Source organism: Protopterus annectens, chromosome 11.part0 (genome assembly GCF_019279795.1).
Source record: "Protopterus annectens isolate FY-2018-M chromosome 11.part0, PAN1.0, whole genome shotgun sequence".
Taxonomy (NCBI): Eukaryota; Metazoa; Chordata; order Ceratodontiformes; family Protopteridae; genus Protopterus; species Protopterus annectens.
Genome location: NC_056745.1, coordinates 1514159178 through 1514179305, shown reverse-complemented (window position 1 = coordinate 1514179305; position 20128 = coordinate 1514159178).

Genomic DNA, 20128 nt, shown 5'->3' with positions numbered 1-20128 from the left:
GGGATATTTTCCATATCAGGGTAACATAGCCTTCTGTTATGGAATGGGTTGATTAGAACTGAAATTGGGTAGGCTAGTGTATCAGCTGAAATTTTCAAGTATTCAGATGGGAGGTGGTCAGCTGCGAGTTTGGTAGGTTTAAGTTTTGACAATAGTCTTTTTATGTTGGAGGTAGGTTCTGCGGTGACGAAGAAAAGAGGAGTGGGGGTTTAGGGCTAGGAGTTGGAGGGGCTGTTGTAGGGAAGTGTTGCTTGTTTAGAGATGTTATAGTTTCAGGGAAGTGTTTGTTGAAGGATTCAGCAATACTGCTGGAGGAGGGGGGAATGGACAGCTGGGGGGGTATCAACCTTCCCTGGGTGGAGGATAGTGTAAATAGTGGACCAGAATTGCTTAGGATTGTGGTTGGTAGAGTTTAGGGTGGATTTATAGTAGATGGATTTGTTTAATTGTATATGTTTTTTGGCTTTATTGCGCAGTTCAAGGAATGATTGTCTATAGGAGTTATTTTTTGTTAGTCGCCAGTGCTCCCAGGCCTTATCTCTGAATTTCATTAGGGTTCTGGTGGTCTTTTGTAACCATGCGGCATGCCTGGATCTGACTTCGGCATTTCTTATAGGAGCATGGGTGTTTAGGATGGAGAGGAAGGTACTGCTGAAGAAGTGGACAGCCTCATCTAGGTTGAGGTATTTTAGAGGTGACCAGTTATTTTTTTTGCAGGGAGGAGATGAAGAAGTTGGGGTTGAAGTTGGACTTGCTCTGTATTTGCCTGTGGATAATGGGCTTCAGACTGTTTGTGTGGTGCCAAATTAGAAAAGTGGGGGAGTGGTCACTAAGACTGTCAGGTAAGCAGCCTGCTAGGTAAGAGTGAGGGGCTTTGTTGACTAGGATCCAGTCAAGTAAGGTATGATTGTTAGGGTTTTTGTTGATTCGGGTAGGGGATTGAATGAGTTGAGTGAACCCATGACGAATAAGGTGAATGACTGGGAGGCTGTTATTACAGGATAGCCAGTTGATGTTAAAGTCACCGAGAATGATGGTTTCCTGGGGTAGAGAGAGAGTAGCCCAGCTCAGGAGATTTTCTAGGAGTGTAATATTTTGCCCTGGTGGGAAATAGTATCCTATGATATTGATTGTTTTGTTTCGGTTTAGTTTGAGATCGACATAAAGGATTTCTTTTGCGGTGAGGGGCAGATGAGTTCAGGAGCTGAATATTGAGGCGGTGTTTAAATATCAGTGCTGTACCATCTCCTTTTTTGGACAGAAAGTCAATAAAACCCAAAAAGTTAGAAGTTTGATAAAACAAATGAACACAGTAATTAGAACTGTTCATAGAGATTCATGCAATGTAATGGAAGTAAATAGGATATATTACTGTGCAGCTAAATTAATAACAGATAAAGTCTTACCAGAAAAACACCAGGCAGTAAGAGAAAGGAAAGAGAGAAATCAAATGCCATCGAGAAGTATCAAACAGAGAAAACTATAAAGCAATTATGACAAGAGTGTCACAAGCGATAATTCAATAAAGGTGTTTGAAACAAAAAGAAGTGCAATTGTTGGAGGAGTATAGCAGAGGGAACAGAGCAACAAAAATACTCAGAAACATAGATGTGATAAAAAGCAATGTGCAGTATCAGAACAGATTAGGATGTACGGTGCACTATCACAAATAAACTAAAAATAGTACAAGCAGAAAAACGTAGAAATATGAAATAAATATAAAGGAAAAGTACAAAATAAGCAATTTATTGATAACACAAAAAATGTTTTATAGAGAAATATAAAACAAGGCAAAAAGAATTGAAACACCACCAAAAAAAAGAAGAAATAGGTTCATTTTAGAGAAATATCTATGAAGATCCTGTGGAACTTAAACGTACAGGATATGAAATGGGATGACGTAACAGCCAGACAGAGTGAAACAAAGGAAAGGAAAGGTCCTAATTGGAAATCCCCAGGCTCAGATGCAGTACCTAACTTCTGGATAAAAGTATTAACATCTTTAAATGAAGATTTAGCCATGAGTAAGAGCTATTTATATGCACACCCTAAACAGACACCAACCTGGTTAACAACATGAAAAACAATACTCCTACTTAAGAAGAACATGCAAGCTATCCTAAAAACTATAAACCAATAACTTACCTTCTAACAATGTATAATCTATACATTGGAATTGATGCTGACCGAGTTAATAGCCATTTAGAGGCAAAATTATTTATGGCAATAGAACAAAAGGGTAACAAAAGAAAGTCATATGGAACAAATGATCATTTGTTGTTAAAGTTATAATGGAAAACTGTAAAAAGGAAATAATCTAAGCATGGCATGGATAAACTGCAAAAGCTTTTGACAGTATTCTACATTCATGGTTAAAAGAGTGCTTAAAATGTATAAGAAACACCCTACACTGATCGATTACATTACAGCAACCATGAAACAGTGGCAGACCACTTTTCATTTAAGCCATTATAAAGGAGAAATTATTATTCTAGGGATAAAAATTCCAAGGGGATAGTCAAGGGTGATCCTTTGTTGCCACTGCTCTTTTGTCTTGTTAATAACCCATTAAGCTGTTTACTTAACAGATTAGGTCATGGCTACAGTTTGGTTACCAGAAAATAACAAACCATAACTTTTTTCATCTTCTTTTTATCGATGATTTAAAACTATATAGTTCATCAGATGAGGAACTGAAAGCACAACTGTAAGTGGTCAAAACTTTTTCGGATGATATAAGAATGTCATTTGGTCTTGATAAGTGTGCAACAACGACCTTTAAAGTAGAAAAGCTGCAGCACCAGAAAAACATCAGCCTGGGACAGGAATGTGATATAAAAGAACTTGAGCAAGAGGGAGTTATACATATTTGGAAATTGATGAATGATCAACAATAAAACATGAACAAATGTGAATAAAACTTAGTAAGAATATTTTAAAAGACTAAAATTAATACTGAAAACAGTGCTGACATCTAGGAACAAAGTCAGAGCTTTAAGTAATTTGCACTTCCTGTCCTAACTTACAGTTTTGGAGTGACAGACTGGCTCCAAAAGTTGTTGGATTGGTTGGACAGGAAAACAAGAAGGATGCTTTGTGCTCATCAAATGATTTATAAAAATCACTGTATACCAAGACTATATATTCCCAGTTCAGAAGGAGGTATGGGCCTCCTCAAATCTGATTATATGTATAGATCAGCAATTGTTGGACTACATACAAATCTGCTGACCTCACAAGACCCAAATGTAATGAAAGTTTTAAAGCATGAGCAGAATTAGTCTAATATGACTACCCTGCTTAATTTAGTGGAAGCATATCGGTGTCAAGCAGGAATGGAAATCAAACCAGAAGTAGATAAAAATCAGGCAGTGACTGAATGTGCCAAAAAATGAAGAAATAATATAAGGTGAAGGATCAGACGAGAAGTCAAGAAATCTAGAATATGTATAAATATAGTTCCAAGAATAGAAAACTGTTGGAACAACCTCATTTTGATCATGATCAAATGCAGGAATGGTTAAGGAGAGGTCAATTTAAACCAAAAGGTGAAAGGTTACTATTGGTGGCCCAAGATAGTGGACTACGTACACGCTGGTATACAAAGGCCATTAAACATGTGACAAAGACCTTTTCTTCCACACAGGAAAAAAAATAGACTTAGATCTATTCCTAAAGTTTTCCACTCAGACTTCAGTCACTGTAAGAAAATACCTTGGAATTTAGGGTCTCATGGCATCTATAATTTTCACGATAACTTCTGGCAAGATTCCACACGAGCAAGATACAATGGTATCTGAAGTTTCTTTGGTCCCAGCACCAACATCCTTTTGCTTTTTAAATCCCATTGTTGTGTTTTTTCAGAAAATAAATCATTTGGTGGAAGCAGCAAATTTCCCAAAATCCAGATATTCCCCCTCCTCTCCTTTGCTCAAAAGCAGTTAGTCATCACAGATGCCTCTGACTTTGCTTGGGGAGCAGTGTCAGGAAGGATAAAATTGCAAGGTGTGTGGGACACTAAAGATGGACACAAGCACACAAATATAAAATTATACTTGCCCTGATCAAGGCAATTAACTCTTTGAATCATCTTTGGTACCCTGGACCTCTACAAGTTGTAACAGACAATACTGCAGTCATGTGATACATCAGCAAGCAAGGAGGAACCAGAGCATACTTCCTTTGCACACTAGGTATGTTAGCTTGGTGTATAGCTTCACAACATATGCTTACTCTGCAAGCATCCTATAGTCTGTCAGAGCAAAACTCTGTGGCAGACAGGCTGAGCAGGACAAGGGTTGACCCACACAAATGGAAACGAGATCAGGGGGTCTTTTTAGATCTGACCCATCTGTGGGCAGTTCCACAAGTAGATGTATTTGCTTCATCTCTGAACAATCAGTTGGCAAGATTCTGCTCCAGGACTCAGTGCAAGAAGGCCTGAAGAGAGATGTGTTTTCTTTTCTTATTCTTGGGCAGGAATGTTACTGTATGCTTTTTCATTATTTCCACTGAAGATTTAGAAGGAATCCCCCAAGATCATTGTGGGGGGACCCTTCAAGCCCAGACAACAGTGGTTCTCCCTTTTTTGGAAATGGCTAGGGGCAATTACCACAAACTTTCTGACAGAATGGATCTGCTGACACAAGCTGATGGTGTATGATAGCCCCTGACTGCCTGGATGAAAGGCTTTTAATTCCCTTTTGGCATCTGTTTGCTGAGGACATGCAGGAGATACTAATGGAGGCAAGAAAGCCTGCAACAAAAATCATATTAGTAAACGGAGAAGGATTTCTAACTGGTGCCATCAACATAAGTAATACCCATTCAGGGCTAGTTGTCCTCGGGTTTTACAAATTTGCGAGTTACTATCCTAAGGCCTTTTTTACTCCATCAAAGTTCATGTATCGGACATTCAGCACGGCTGCCCATAGATTCTCCTCTTTCAATGAATTATCATGTCAAAATATTTTTAAAGGGGTTGTGCATATGAGGCCTGCAAGAAAACAGGTGGTCACTTCTTGGGATATTCATTTTGTGTTATAGAAGCTAGCACTTGCACTATTTGTCTGTCTGACTTAAGGTTCATAACATACAAATCAGTCTTACTGATTGCTCTGATCTCTGTAAGAGGAGTATCTGAGCTGCAAGTTCTTATACTGAGTCAGCCCCATCTCATCTTCCACACAGACAGGCTTCTTTTCACAACCAATCTTTCTTTTATACCTAAAATAGTATCTGAGTTTACTTTAAGGCAAATTATCCATCTCCGTTTTCTTATACCCTTTACCTTGAATGTCTACAGACAATTCGGGCACAATTTTGACAGAACTAAATCTTTCAGATCTTTGGATCAATTATTCATTCGTTGTGAAGGTAAGAGGAAGGGTCAACATGGTTTACAACAGACTATTTTTAAACAGTTATCTATTGCTATTACATTTTGTTATACTCTCTACAACAAAACTATTTGAGTCAAGGCCAAAGCCCACTGTAACAGAGCCTTGGCTTTATCTACGACATTTTTGAAAGGATTGGATTCTAGAAGTATCCTTGAAGCAGAAACTTGGGCCTCTATACATACTTTTACAAAGCACTGCAAGCTTGATTCCTTATCTCGGCATAGACAGACTGCTAAGACCATTCTTGAGGTGCTCCTGCACGTTCCTCTTCCACCTCCCAAATGTAATAAGCTAGGGTAACCTATGCATACAGCCATGGATACAGCAGCAGTGATCAATATGATGAACATAGTACAAAAAAGTAAACTTACATAACAGATATTCAAATGATCACTTTCTCTCCCTCACTCCTTCTGTCTCGTTTTTTTGTTATGTTCTTTATGCAGTGAAACGGACATTTACTTCTTGTTATTCTTAACATTATTTTTTGAGGGCTAAGCCTCGCTCTGTCTGTTAGCGTGAAAGCTCCGAAGAGCTTGGTGCTCATAGGTGTCTTTTTAGTCACCTCGGGTTGAGCTGTTAGTTTGGGTGCATAGAAGGTGCCCTGTAACTTTAAAAGATTTCTGTCTGCTGTATCCTTGCCATGACATAACCCATAAATCTAACGCTACTGCAGCAGTGATCTTTCAAGCATCTACTGTTAATATAAGTTTACTTGCACAACTGTACTTTCTTTAGAGTGAAAATGTGTTTTCTTCTTCCTGTTTTGTTGAGTTTACAGATGAGTTTCACCATGGCATCTGTTTGATTTGGGTCATAGGTATTTTACTGTCAAGGTGCGTGTTTCTGACATTCTGGCACATACTGATCTTGTGGTTGATGGAGCCGTGGTCCAGTATAAGCTTGTCAAGCAGTTCTGTAAGAAAGTTCTGGATCTTCACCTACATTTAAAGAACTTTCTAGCTGGCAGAAGTTGAATGTCTGGGTTGACAGGCTTTGTACATCATATGTTTGAAATGATAACTATTTGAAATGGCTGTTATGTTTACCAATTTCCACTCTGTCTTTATCAGTGTAATTGCCTCTCTGTTAGAAGAATTTGAGCAAGCATACATCTATAAGGCAAAAAAAGAGGCAAAAAAAATGGAAACAAACTTTTTTGTATGTTAGCACTTTCATCAAGTTTAATAACTCAACTTCTTCAGACAAACAGAACAACCATATCAGATACACTTAAATACCAAATACAAAATTACATGATTAAGGGTAAAAGTCACATGACCAAGCAATGTTAAACTTTTAAAGTGACCACATTGCTTTTCAGAGAAAAATTTTTTGAATGCATATAAACTCATTTAAAATACCATCCGCCCTCTAAAAAAACATTCAGCATCCTCATTTTTTAAAACATACACAACTAAAATACACAAATAATATAAAATTATAAACTATTCAGTGAGTCAAACTCTTTAATTTCAGCACGCAGACTATAGAACACAGACAATTTAATCCTGGTTGATTATAAGCATGTGTTCTAATCTGCCAAATTAACTCACACTGCTTAAGTCCTAGGGTATGTGAACCTCCCCTTTCATCATACTCAACTTGATCTATTACTCTGAATAAAAATGAGTGGCCTGGCTGATTGATTACATGTTTAGCTAAAGCACTTTCCAACCTCCCTTTTCTAATATTATATAGGTCTACATACACACGCTCTCTTAATTTATGGTCAGTTTTGCCTATGTAAAAACTAGGGCAAGACTGGCACTAGGCTAAATACACCACTCTACTGGAATTACAGTTGTACTTGCCCATACAAGCATACTTTCTCCCTTTCATTGTGTATGTATAATCCACATCCATATGCTTACAATAGGCACAGGCTTGGTCATGTGACTTTTACCCTCCATCATGTCATTTTGTATTTGGTATTTAAGTGTATCTGATATGGTTGTTCTGTTTGTCTGAAGAAGTTGAGTTATTAAACTTGATGAAAGTGCTAACATACAAAAAACAGTTTGTTTCCAGTTTTTTGTCTCTTTTTTGTTTTATTAGGTGATTTGTCAGTTTTCTTTGGAGTTTGAATACATCTATAAGGCCCAACAATCCTTCATAGATATTTATGTTTCTTTAGTTTTTCATCCCTTGGAAGAGTGATACTTTAATATGCACTAATTTAATCTTTTCTGATAATTTCAGTCTTCATAACTGCAGATACCCCCAAGATATAAATCTACCGATCTTCCTGTTGATGACAGAAAATATGCTCCTACAGCCACCTGAGGAATGACAAAATAATTCTCATTGTACATGTATTCAAGAACTATACCATAATAATAGCAACCAGTAAGGCCACTGACAAGAAAACTACCAGCTGTTAAAGTATTAACTAATCACAGATACATGTTGTTCTTCTTGTGGCTTCTCCCGGTTAGGGGTCGCTACGGCGGAACTCTGGTCCGCTAATGATTGGCAGTAGATTTTTACAGTGCCAAGGTGCCAGCTGGATGCCCAACATTCAACGAAGGCACGCCCATTCTACGCATGTCTTTTGAACATCACTCAACCACGGGGAGGACATGCAGAATCCACACAGAAGGTGCTCCAGCCGAGAATCGAATGGAAGAACCTCTTGCTGTGAGGCAACAATGCTACCGCTGCACCACCATGGCTTTAATCACAGGTACATGTGAGTAGTAGTAATACTATGACATTCCCCTTGAAATCAGTTTGAACACACACAACATCAGAGCAAGGCTAGTTGTATGAATGAGAAAGTTGCTTCTTTCTTTACTCTTTTTTCCACACTCTCAACAAATAGCACATCTTATTGGCATAGTAATATTTCTTCTGGCATCTCAACTGTTATTGTTAAAGTTGTTACTGTGGAGTCCCACCAAACATTGATTCACCTTGTACAGTTTCATAGTCCACATTACTTTAATCTAAACTGCATAGAGTTATCATTTTTTTGTCCCTGTTCAGATTAAAGTGTCAGGCTATTAAGAAATGCTGTTTCAACATAAATTAATGTCGATATACAGAACTGTACTGACAATAAAGCTGAAAGAAATTGCCTTTACATAACTTTTTACACTAACTGACATATCCTAGTGTATGGGATGACATAATACTAGTCCAGGTATAGTAAATTCTCAGTTAACCAGAACTCAAGCAACCAGAACGCTCAACCAACCAGAAAAAAAATGAAGAAATACAGTACTTTTTTCATGTATTGCACTTTCTGTTTCTTCCCCTGCAGAAACATACCTTACATTTTTAGAGTTTTAGAGATTTAAAAAGGAAGATAGAAATAAATTCCCTCTCTCCCCAACCTAAGAACACGTAAAACCAAACAAATAGTATAGGGCACAGTATTAGTCAGGCCTATTTTAATAGTAACTCTCAAGCAACCTTAAACTACAGTTATTCAGCATCTACCGATCCCCATGGGTGCCAGTTAGCCAAGAGGTTACTGTATCATGTTGCACATTTCCATGTAGACTGCAAGGTAAAAGTTCAAGTCCTTGTGTTACTTGCTACTTTAAAATGGTCTAACCCAGTTATGTAAATAGTCTGCCAGTATTACAGTAACTTTCAACCCATTGTTAATACTTATCCCTTATTAAACTCCCATCTTGAAAAATGAAATCTGTTTGCATTTAACAAACTCTTAGTTTTTGGAGCACAAACACTGAGGTTTCTTTACAGTAGTGACTCTCTCACCACACAACCCACAGAGATGGTATGGTTTAACAGTGTTTTTGTTCAGACGGACTTTCTTACCCAGTCTTTCAAATGTGATGATTTCACAATCCTCTCTTCCTCCATTTCCTTTTTTTATTTCAGGGGACTTACATGGATTGGACTATAGGATCCGACTATTTGCTGTGCATTACTGAGGTCATCTCCTGAGTTCTGAAACTGATGGTGTGAGTGTGTGTGTGTGTATGTGTGTGTGTGCGTGTGTGTGTGTGTGTGTGTGTGTGTGTGTGTGTGTGTGCGTGTGTGTGTGTGTGTGTGTGAGTGTGTGTGTGTGTATGTGGTTTGAAAAGCAAAAATAGAGCATGGAAGTCAAACTCTGCCCTTAGTTGGCGGAGTTTGACTCTTTCCTACTTCCATATTTCCATTTCACTCCGAGCTCACACAACATGCCATAAAAAGTTGCACTTCGAAAACGGAGACACCTGGAAGAATAACTTTAGTATAAAATATAGGTTCTGACACTTCTTGCTCTATACCCTATTCTTGGTTTATTTCTCTTGACTCCTCTCTGGCCTAATGTCTGATGTCTTCCTTTATGCAGATTGCCAGCCACTCTGTATTTTTCAGTTTTCTTTCATTTAGGAAATATCCCTATCAAGAACATGGCTGTGTGACACCAGCAATGTTCCCTTTTCCATGCTGCATCACTGTTTGGAGCTGCCCTGTCCTATCACTGAGACTTGCTGCATTACAGGCTAACATGATCTAGTTACAGTCTGCATCACTCTTGTTTTTAATCTATTATTTTCTATACTTCATACTGTATTCTGTCTCTGCCCGAACACCTACCCCCTCTGCTGGTGGTGTAACAATTAATTTCCCTTCTGCCTTACCTTAATGGTACAGTTATGGAGATGTACTTTCTAGCCCAGCACTGGTATACAATAGAACCAGTCCCTCACACAGCTTTCCTCAAATCCTTTAAACATTCCTAAGCATGTATCCTTTACCTTATCATCTGTCACAGCCTGTCTTTACAGACTGTACTATTGTGTTTCTTTAGTATGGTGATTTCTGGTACAGGTAACATTTTGGAGAATTTTACTTCCACCACCCCTGCTGGCATCCATATTTTGGGCCTGTTTTGTATCATTTCCGAGGTCTGTACTGACATGTTATGGATGTCTATGGCATTTACCTCCCGCCTTTGCTGATTACCTTGGTCAGTTCCTGATTTTAATCACATGATGAGTTTTACTGAGATGTGGTCTCCCTTTCTGGTCCAGTCTAAATGTTCTTTGTGAGTAAATCTTTAATTCCAAAAGCCTTTTGCATGTATCCATATTGATTCTAACCTCTTTAACTTCCTCTGTTCATTCTGTCTGTAGCTTTCCTCTTCAACTTCCACCTTCCAAGCCATTTTCCCTGTCTCTGCTGGTTGCTCCCCTCTGCGTATTACATCTGAGCCCTTTCTTGTACCACCTGTGCTCTTCCTACATGATCTCAGCTGTTCTCTCTCTGTTCCCTTCTGTGTCTCCCAAATGACCGAGTGCCATTTCTGTCCGACTTTCATTCAACTCTCATATGTGGCCTCATCTGGCTCTATTTTCACAATACAACAGCATAAAAAAATTGTAAAATATAAAATGCAAAAAAACAAGTAATAAGTTATAAAAATACACGGATTTAACTTTAGCAAAGGCCCCATGGACATTCTGTCATTAAGCCCAAGTGGTTAACAGGTATTGGTTTTAATCTGTCACTTCAACTCTTGATACTCCAGGAAATCATCAGTGGGTCCCCCTCGAGGGCCCAAGTCCACATGGTCAATAGCATAAAACATAAACGTTTGAGTGGAATAGATTTTAATTTGTCTATAAAGGGTGTTATTCTCATTTTTATGCCCTACATCATACATGTGCTGATAAATCCTTTGTCTGAAAGCCCTCTTTGTCTTCCCCACATAAAACCTGTCACAGGACTGGCACAGAGCCACATATACCACACCCTTGGAATAGCTATAGTATTTTTTAGATGGTTTAATAAAAACAAAATTCTTGATTTTAATTCTCTCCTTATTAACTATAAATGGGCAATGTGGGCATCTCCCACATTTAAAACTCCCACTTTCTGCATTTTATATTTTTCACATTTTTATGCTGTTGTATTGTTTTATATAATCATGGTTTTAAATAACTGAGTTTTGTTTGATAGGTCAGTAAGGCAGTGACCCTATGTGAATGTTTGACCAATGAGAGGGGAGAATTGTGTATTTGAAGTCAGTGATTTCTTTGTAGTTTTATTCTGAAGAAGTCTGACATTTATTTTAGATGAAAGCACTTAATAACTATCTGTGGAGTGGTACCTGTGCTGAACTGTTGTTTTCTGCATAATTTTCCTGGTTTTCCTCCATTAAACTTATTCAGTGCCATCCCTTGCCTTATGTTCCTACGTCTGTCTGTGATCTCCTTTCCTCTATATGTATCCTGCTATATCTTTTCCTTTGTCTCTTGTATGCTGTCCTCTCATTGTCTCAACCTCCCATCCTATTCTGTCCTTTCTCTCCTGAATAGTCACTCCACTGTTATGTCTAGCTCCTGTATTATGCCATAAATCTGCCTTGTATTCCTGCTTAGTCCATGCACAAATCTACCCCAGTCCCCTGCTTATGCCATGCCATAAATCTACCCTGTTCTCCTGCTTACTGCATGCCATAAGTCTACCCCATTCTCCAGCTTACTCCATGCCATAAATCTACCCCATTCTCCTGTTTACCCTGTACCATAAATCTACCCCATTCTCCTGCTTATACCAAGCTATACATCTACCCCTTTCTCCTGCTTACCCCATGCCTTAAATCTACCCCATTCTCCTGTTTACCCCACATTCACTGTTAAATTAAATATTCTTCATCCAAACAGATTCTTTGCTTCCTGATCAGCTCACAAAACTCTCTCTCTGTTCTTATCTTGTCTTTGTTACTCTCTTTAAGCCCCAGTCTTTGATCTCTCACATTTTTTGTTTGTTATATTATTTTATTCATTCTCTGCATATATGTTTAACCCAGTAAGACTTTCTGCATCAAATGTTATCACTGGCTTGAAAAGCAGATGGCAAATACTGACATATTGAAAAGCAGTTAAGATTAGATTACAGGCAAGTTTCAGATGACTGAAAAATTGTCTACCCTGGGCCAATCTAGTCTGATTACTGTCTCTTTCTAATGAAGTGCAATGTCTTTCAAAAGTAGTTTGTACCTAATAATGTCCTGATACCACTGCAGCTCACAATGACACAGGTTTTCAGAAGCAGGCAAACAAACCATACCTAAATCTATTGTCAGAGAAGTAAACTAGAATGCTTTTCCCTTGCTTTGCTATGACAGAAAAATGCAGGCGACTGAGAGGCTTAATTACTACCTTAGAATAAAACTAAACTAGGTCGCATACACCAAACACTAACTATATTCAAAATCCATTGAGCAGCTAGAGACAATCATAGCTAAATAAAGTTTAACATAATTAAAGCAAAAAATAAAAAAATTACCTTAGTTACAGTTGTATTTGTAGGTCAGCTCATAGGGTCTTCTCTACTCTTCTTTGTCCTGCGTCTGCTATTATGTTTTGCAGAGTTTATAGAACAATTTGTAAAACCGCAGAATTTAGTTAACTTGGATCTGTGATGTCAGGATTTCAAGAAGGTGATATCATAAACTGGTATCTATAGTAACAGCTCTGGGTGATTGTGACATAAAAGACATCACCCCTTGGTATGTAATCAGTTTTTTTTTTAGATGGTTTAAAAAGTGCTGTTTATTTAACGGTCATTCCTTACAGAATTACACAGTGATTCATTTGGTGTTTCCACACACTGTTTATTGTACATACAGAAGAGTCCTACGAATATTAGCATCTAATATGTTCCCATGTGGTGTCACACAAACTGACATCATGTAATCTCTTCCCACGCAACACTGGAACTTAACATTCTTCTCTTCTCCCCTTTCTCCACTTCCCTTTCTTTACCTCCCTCCTCCCCATCTTCTCTCTACTTCTCTGTCTAGCCAAACCCTCCTCCTCCCACTTCCGCTTCCTCACTTACCTTTCGCCCCTCTCTTTTCACTGCCCTCGTTATTCTCCTTTCCCTCCGTCGCTGCTTTTCTTTCTCTTATACTCCCCCCCCTCCTTCATTCTTGATGCTACATATTCCACCCAGTGACCACAGTATTATATTCCTTTGGCTCTGAGTGCTTGCTCTGTTTAAGACTAGCTCCTTCCTTGTAATTCTCTTCACTCCATCCTCAGTCCTTTCCTTTCATGTCTCAACACAAATCATGTTTTAATTCCTGTGTAATCCATGTATTTTGTATATTACTCTCTGTATGTTCTCTCTACTATTACTACATAGTATATTGTTTTGTAGTTTAATTAGTAACCAGTTTTTCTAATCATTTATTGTGATTTTCTTGGAACTTTATGTAATTTGTACCTCTTACTCTGTTGGAGCTTTTCTCCCTGGGCCTCCTCTGAAAATGGGCTATCATCATGGCCCAGTGGACTTTTCCGGTAAACAAATGCCAAAAAAAAAAAAATAATAAATGTATTACTTTGCTTTCTTGTCGCCTTATGAAACTTCAGGTGAACTAGATATGCCAGTAGCCCTAGAAACCTGGCTTAAACAAGAAATAAAACATGAAGAAATCTTACTGCAGGAATATAATACCTTGAAACTAGGCAGAACTCATAAAAAAGGGGTAGTGGGGTGGCAATTATCTACAAGAATATCTTTTTTTATACGCCTCATATAAGCTCTCTCCTACTCTTTAGTGCCAAAGCAATTATAGGATCCTTGCAAATTAATGTTCAAAAAAGCATTTGTGTTATAGCAGCTTTAGTTCCACCAGGAAATAACAGATACCACTGAAGAACTTCCCCTCTCTCTCTCTCTTTAATCACATGACAAGTCACTTGAGGCAATCATTATAGGAGACTTGAATATCGATTGGCAAACTACTGACAGTAACAGGCCTTCTAATTTCATTCATCAATATGGTTTCACTCAGCTTATTTCAAGTCCCATCAGTACAACAAAAACTCTGGTAGATCCTCCACCTTAAATTAGGTTCTCTCTAATGCGCCAAACAACATCCTTTTAAAATGTACCCTAGTTCTTATGTTATGGCGGACAGCCAACAAACTTTGGTGAATCATTTGAACTATGCCATCCGCCTACTGCAGGCCTTGGGATATACAGTCAACATTCACAAATCAAGACTTGTGCCATCCCAAACAATAACTTTTCTGGGTGCGGAGCTAGATACAGCCACCCAAATGGCTTTTCTCACAGAAGAAAAACAGACAAGTACCAGATTACTTCAAAAATCTGACAAAACAAACTCAGCTGACTGCAAGGAAAATCCTGCAGGCCCTGGGTTACATGGCATCGTGCATTCTTCTGATTTCACAAGCAAGGCTGCATATGAGAAAACTACAATGGTACCTAAGGAGTTTATGGTCTCAGCACAATCACAGCCTAGAAGCTTTGATACCACTCATCCCATGCCTTCAAAAGGAATTTCTGTGGTGGGCCCAGGCAAGCCATTCAAACAGGGGTCTGCCTTTCAGCAAACCAGTAACCAGCCAAACAATTACCTCGGACGCTTCAGACCTTGGATGGGGAGCACGTATGGAGGACAGATCCATCCAAGGACTATGGTCTCAGAAAGTATTGCGCATGCACATAAATCAAAAGGAAATGCTGGCAGTGATATATGCAATCGAGGCCTTCAAACACTTTCTACACCAAGGCCATTTGCTAATAAGGACAGACAATACCACAGTTATGTGGTACATAAACAAGCAAGGAGGTACCCATTCCTACCGTCTTTGCAGACTAGCAATGAAATTTTGGGAACTTTCCCTAAAACTCAATATACAGCTGCAGTCCCAGTTTGTGCCAGGAAAAGACAATATACTGGTGGACAGCCTAAGCAGAAATACCATGGACCCACACGAATGGATGCTGCACCCAGACATCTTCCTTCAGATAACACAATCATGGGGGTGGCCGGACATAGATCGTTTTGCCTCCCACCACAATCATCAGCTGAAGAAATTTTGCACAAGGACATACCACCCACAAGCATGGAAAGTGGACGCCCTCTCTTTCAGCTGGAATACTCTAACAGTGTATGCATTTCCACCTCTTCCACTACTGACCAAGGTCTTACTGAAAATCAGGACAGAACAGCCAAAAGTGATTCTAATAGCCCCGGACTGGCCAAGGCAGCACTGGTACCCACTGTTGCGGAGCATGTCACACACGAAACCGTGGCCTCTACCACAATGGTCACTTCTTCTGACACAGCACAATTACAAAACTCTGCATTCCAGCCTGAAAACCCTGCAGCTGACAGCCTGGAGAATACCTTGACTCCTCACCAGGAAAAGCTATCCAAGAGAGTGAAGGATATCATCATGGAAGCTCGCAGACCTTCCACAAGAAAGGCATATTCAGCAAAATGGAAAAGATTCATCACTTGGAGCACAGCAAAGGGCCTAGACACGACAGTGATGATGGCACATATCCTGGAATACTTGGCAGAAATGCTCCACAATGGCCTTTCTTACTCTTCCATAAAAATTCATGCTTCAGCAATTTCAGCAGAATACAACACTGATCCACCTGTCTTCTCACATCCTCTCCTAAGGCAGTTTCTAAGAGGAATTAAAAACATCAGTCCTCCAAGAAAACCACCAGTGCCTACATGGGACCTTAACTTCATGTTGGAAAAGTTGACTTTACCTCCCTTTGAACCAGAAGCATCTTCAGAGCTACAGTTCCTGTCTTGGAAGACTGCCTTCCTTCTGGCCATAACCTCAGCAAGAAGAGTATCTGAATTGCAGGCACTCATGGCAGTACAACCATTTCTTATTTTCCATCAGGACAGAGTTTCTTTGAGAACCAATCCTTCATTCATGCCAAAGGTGGTATCCAGGGTCTCATTGAACCAAGCTATTCACCTGCCTACCTTCTTTCCAAATCCACAAAACAAGGGGGAGAAACTTCTGCATACCCTGGACTTTCACAGACAGTTGCGCTACTACTTGGACAGAACTAAGACTTACAGAAAAACTGACCAGCTGTTGGTAGCATATGCTGCAGGTATTCAAGGAAAAGCAATTTCCAAACAGACAATTTCAAAATGGATAGGGAATTGCATTCGATTCTGCTACTCTTATCATGGAAAAACTGTGCCAGCTAGCATCAGACCTCATTCCACCAGAGCCACAGCCACCTCCACAGCCTTTTTAAGAGGGGTGGCTACCAAGGACATTTTAGAAGCTGCTACATGGAGCTCCATGCATACATTTTCCAAGCATTACAATTTACCCTTATATTCCAGATCCAGAGCAGGCTTTGCTACGGCAGTCCTGCAGGGCATTTTAGCTACACCATCATTTTCTTAGATCCTACCACCCCCAGCTTGGCTATGGTATTCTACCCATATGTAAGGACTGCAGATGCATCCTTGAAGGACATAGTACAGTTTTGAACCTACCATAAATGTAGATGTCCAATAGGTATGCATCTGCAGTCAGGTTTACCCTCCCTCCTTCCCCTCTGTGGTATTTCCTGGGTACTTATCCCTCTTATAGCTAGCTGGGGTTATCTATTATGGTGTATTTGTTTTATATTTCTATGCATGTTTGGAATTTTTTGCATTTCTCCAAATTTAGCCTTCCTTAGAGGGCACCTGGCATCTGGGGCAAGAAGATGGCGTTGGCTGATACTTTTATACCCCAGTCGCTCTGACGTTGGGGAAAGGGTGACATCAGCCGACGCCGGACCAAGAATTTGGAATCCGGCCGACTGAAGGGCTGCCTGAGGCAGGACAACCCATATATAAGGACTGCAGATGCATACCTATCGGACATCTACATTTATGGTAGGTACAAAACTGTACTTTTTCCTCCATTAACCTTATTCAGTGCCATCCCTTGCCTTATGTTCCTACGTCTGTCTGTGATCTCCTTTCCTCTATATGTATCCTGCTATATCTTTTCCTCTGTCTCTTGTATGCTGTCCTCTCATTGTCTCAAGCTCCCATCCTACTCTGTCCTTTCTCTCCTGAATAGTCACTCCACTGTTATGTCTAGCTCCTGTATTATGCCATAAATCTGCCTTGTATTCCTGCTTACTCCATGCACAAATCTACCCCAGTCCCCTGCTTACTTCATGCCATAAGTCTACCCCATTCTCCAGCTTACTCCATGCCATAAATCTACTCCATTCTCCTGTTTACCCCATACCATAAATCTACCTCATTCTCCTGCTTACACCAAGCTATACATCTACCCCTTTCTCCTGCTTACCCCATGCCATAAATCTACCCCATTCTCCTGTTTACCCCACATTCACTGTTAAATTAAGTATTCTTCATCCAAACAGATTCTTTGCTTCCTGATCAGCTCACAGAACTCTCTCTCTGTCCTTGTCTTGTCTTTGTTACTCTCTTTAAGCCCGAGTCTTTGATCTCTCACATTTTTCCTTTGTTATATTATTTTATTCATTCTCTGCATATATGTTTAACCCAGTAAGACTTTCTGCATCAAATGTTATCACTAGCTTGAAAAGCAGATGGCAAATACTGACATATTGAAAAGCAGTTAAGATTAGATTACAGGTCAGTTTCAGATAACTGAAAAATTATCTACCCTGGGCCAATCTAGTCTGATTACTGTCTCTTTCTAATGAAGTGCAATAAGTCTTTCAAAAGCAGTTTGTACCTAATAATGTCCTGATACCACTGCAGCTCACAATGACACAGGTTTTCAGAAGCAGGCAAACAAACCATACCTAAATCTATTGTCAGAGAAGTAAACTATAATGCTTTTCCCTTGCTTTGCTATGACAGAAAAATGCAGGCGACTGAGAGGCTTAATTACTAGCTTAGAATAAAACTAAACTAGGTCACATAAACCAAACACTAACTATATTCAGAATCCATTGAGCAGCTTGAGACAATCATAGCTAAATAAAGTTTAACATAATTAAAGCAAAAAATAAAAAAAATGACCTTAGTAACAGTTGCATTTGTAGGTCAGCTCATAGGGTCTTCTCTACTCTTCTTTGTCCTGCGTCTGCTATTATGTTCAGCAGAGTTTATAGAACAATTTGTAAAACTGTAGAATTTAGTTAACTTGGATCTGTGATGTCAGGATTTCAAGAAGCTGATGTCATAAAATGGTATCTATAGTAACAAGTCTGGGTGATTGTGACATAAAAGACATCACCCCTTGGTATGTAATCAGTTTTTTTTAAATGGTTTAATTGAAGTGCTGTTTATTTAATGGTCATTCCTCACAGAATTACACAGTGATTCATTTGGTGTTTCCACACACTGTTTATTGTACATACAGAAGAGTCCTATGAATCTTAGCATCTAATATGTTCCCATGTGGTGTCACACAAACTGACATCATGTAATCTCTTCCCACACAACACTGGAACTTAACATTCTTCTCTTCTCCCCTTTCTCCACTTCGCTTTCTTTACCTCCCTCTCTCCCCATCTTCTCTCTACTTCTCTGTCTAGCCAAACCCTCCTCCTCCCACTTCCGCTTCCTCACTTCCCTCTCTCCCGTCTCTTTACACTACCTTCATTATTTTCTCTCCTCTCTCCTTCTCTAACCAAAAGAACTCTCCACTACCCATTCTTCCTCATTAACTCCCTGTCTCCTCTCGCCTCTCTCTTTTCACTGCCCTCATTATTCTCCTTTCCCTCCGTCGCTGCTTTTCTTTCTCTTATATTTCTCCCCCCCCTTCCTTCATTCTTGATGCTACATATTCCACCCAGTGACCACAGTATTATATTCCTTTGGCTGAGTGCTTGCTCTGTTTAAGACTAGCTCCTTCCTTGTAATTCTCTTCACTCCATCCTCAGTCCTTTCCTGTCTCAACACAAATCATGTTTTAATTCCTGTGTAATCCATGTATTTTGTATATTACTCTCTGTATGTTCTCTCTACCATTACTACATAGTATATTGTTTTGTAGTTTAATTAGTAACCAATTTTTGTAATCATTTATTGTGATTTTCTTGGAACTTTATGTAATTTGTACCTCTTACTCTGTTGGAGCTTTTCTCCCTGGGCCTCCACTGAAAATGGGCTATCATCATGGCCCAGTGGACTTTCCCGGTAAACAAATGCCAAAAAATAAATAAATAATAAATGTATTACTTTGCTTTCTTGTCACCTTATGAAACTTCAGGTGAACTAGATATACCAGTAGCCCTAGAAACCTGGCTTAAACAAGAAATAAAACATGAAGAAATCTTACCGCAGGAATATTATACCTTGAAACTAGACAGAACTCATAAAAAAGGGGTAGTGGGGTGGTAATTATCTACAAGAATATCTTTTTTTATACGCCTCATATAAGCTCTCTCCTACTCTTTAGTGCCAAAACAATTATAGGATCCTTGCAAATTAATGTTCAAAAAAGCATTTGTGTTATAGCAGCTTTATTTCCACCAGGAAATAACAGATACCACTGAAGAACTTCCCCTCTCTCTCTCGTTAATCACATGACAAGTCACTTGAGACAATCATTATAGGAGACTTGAATATCGATTGGCAAACTACTGACAGTAACAGGCTTTCTAATTTCATTCATCATGGTTTCATTCAGCTTATTTCAAGTCCCATCAGTACAACAAAAACTCTGGTAGATCCTCCACCTTAAATTAGGTTCTCTCTAACGCGCCAAACAACATCCTTTTAAAAGGTACCCTAGTTCTTATGTTAAGTGAGGGAGCAGTGGTGCAGCAGTTAGCATTGTCACCTCACAGGAAGAGGTTCTGTGGTTCAATTCTCAACTGAGGTGTGTTCTGTGCAGAGCCTGCAAGTACTCTCTGCCTTCATGTGGGTTTCCTCCCACATTCCAAAGACATGTATCTGGACTGTTTCTCCACGGGACACTGTCCCAGTCAGACTTTCCCAGTAAACAAACATT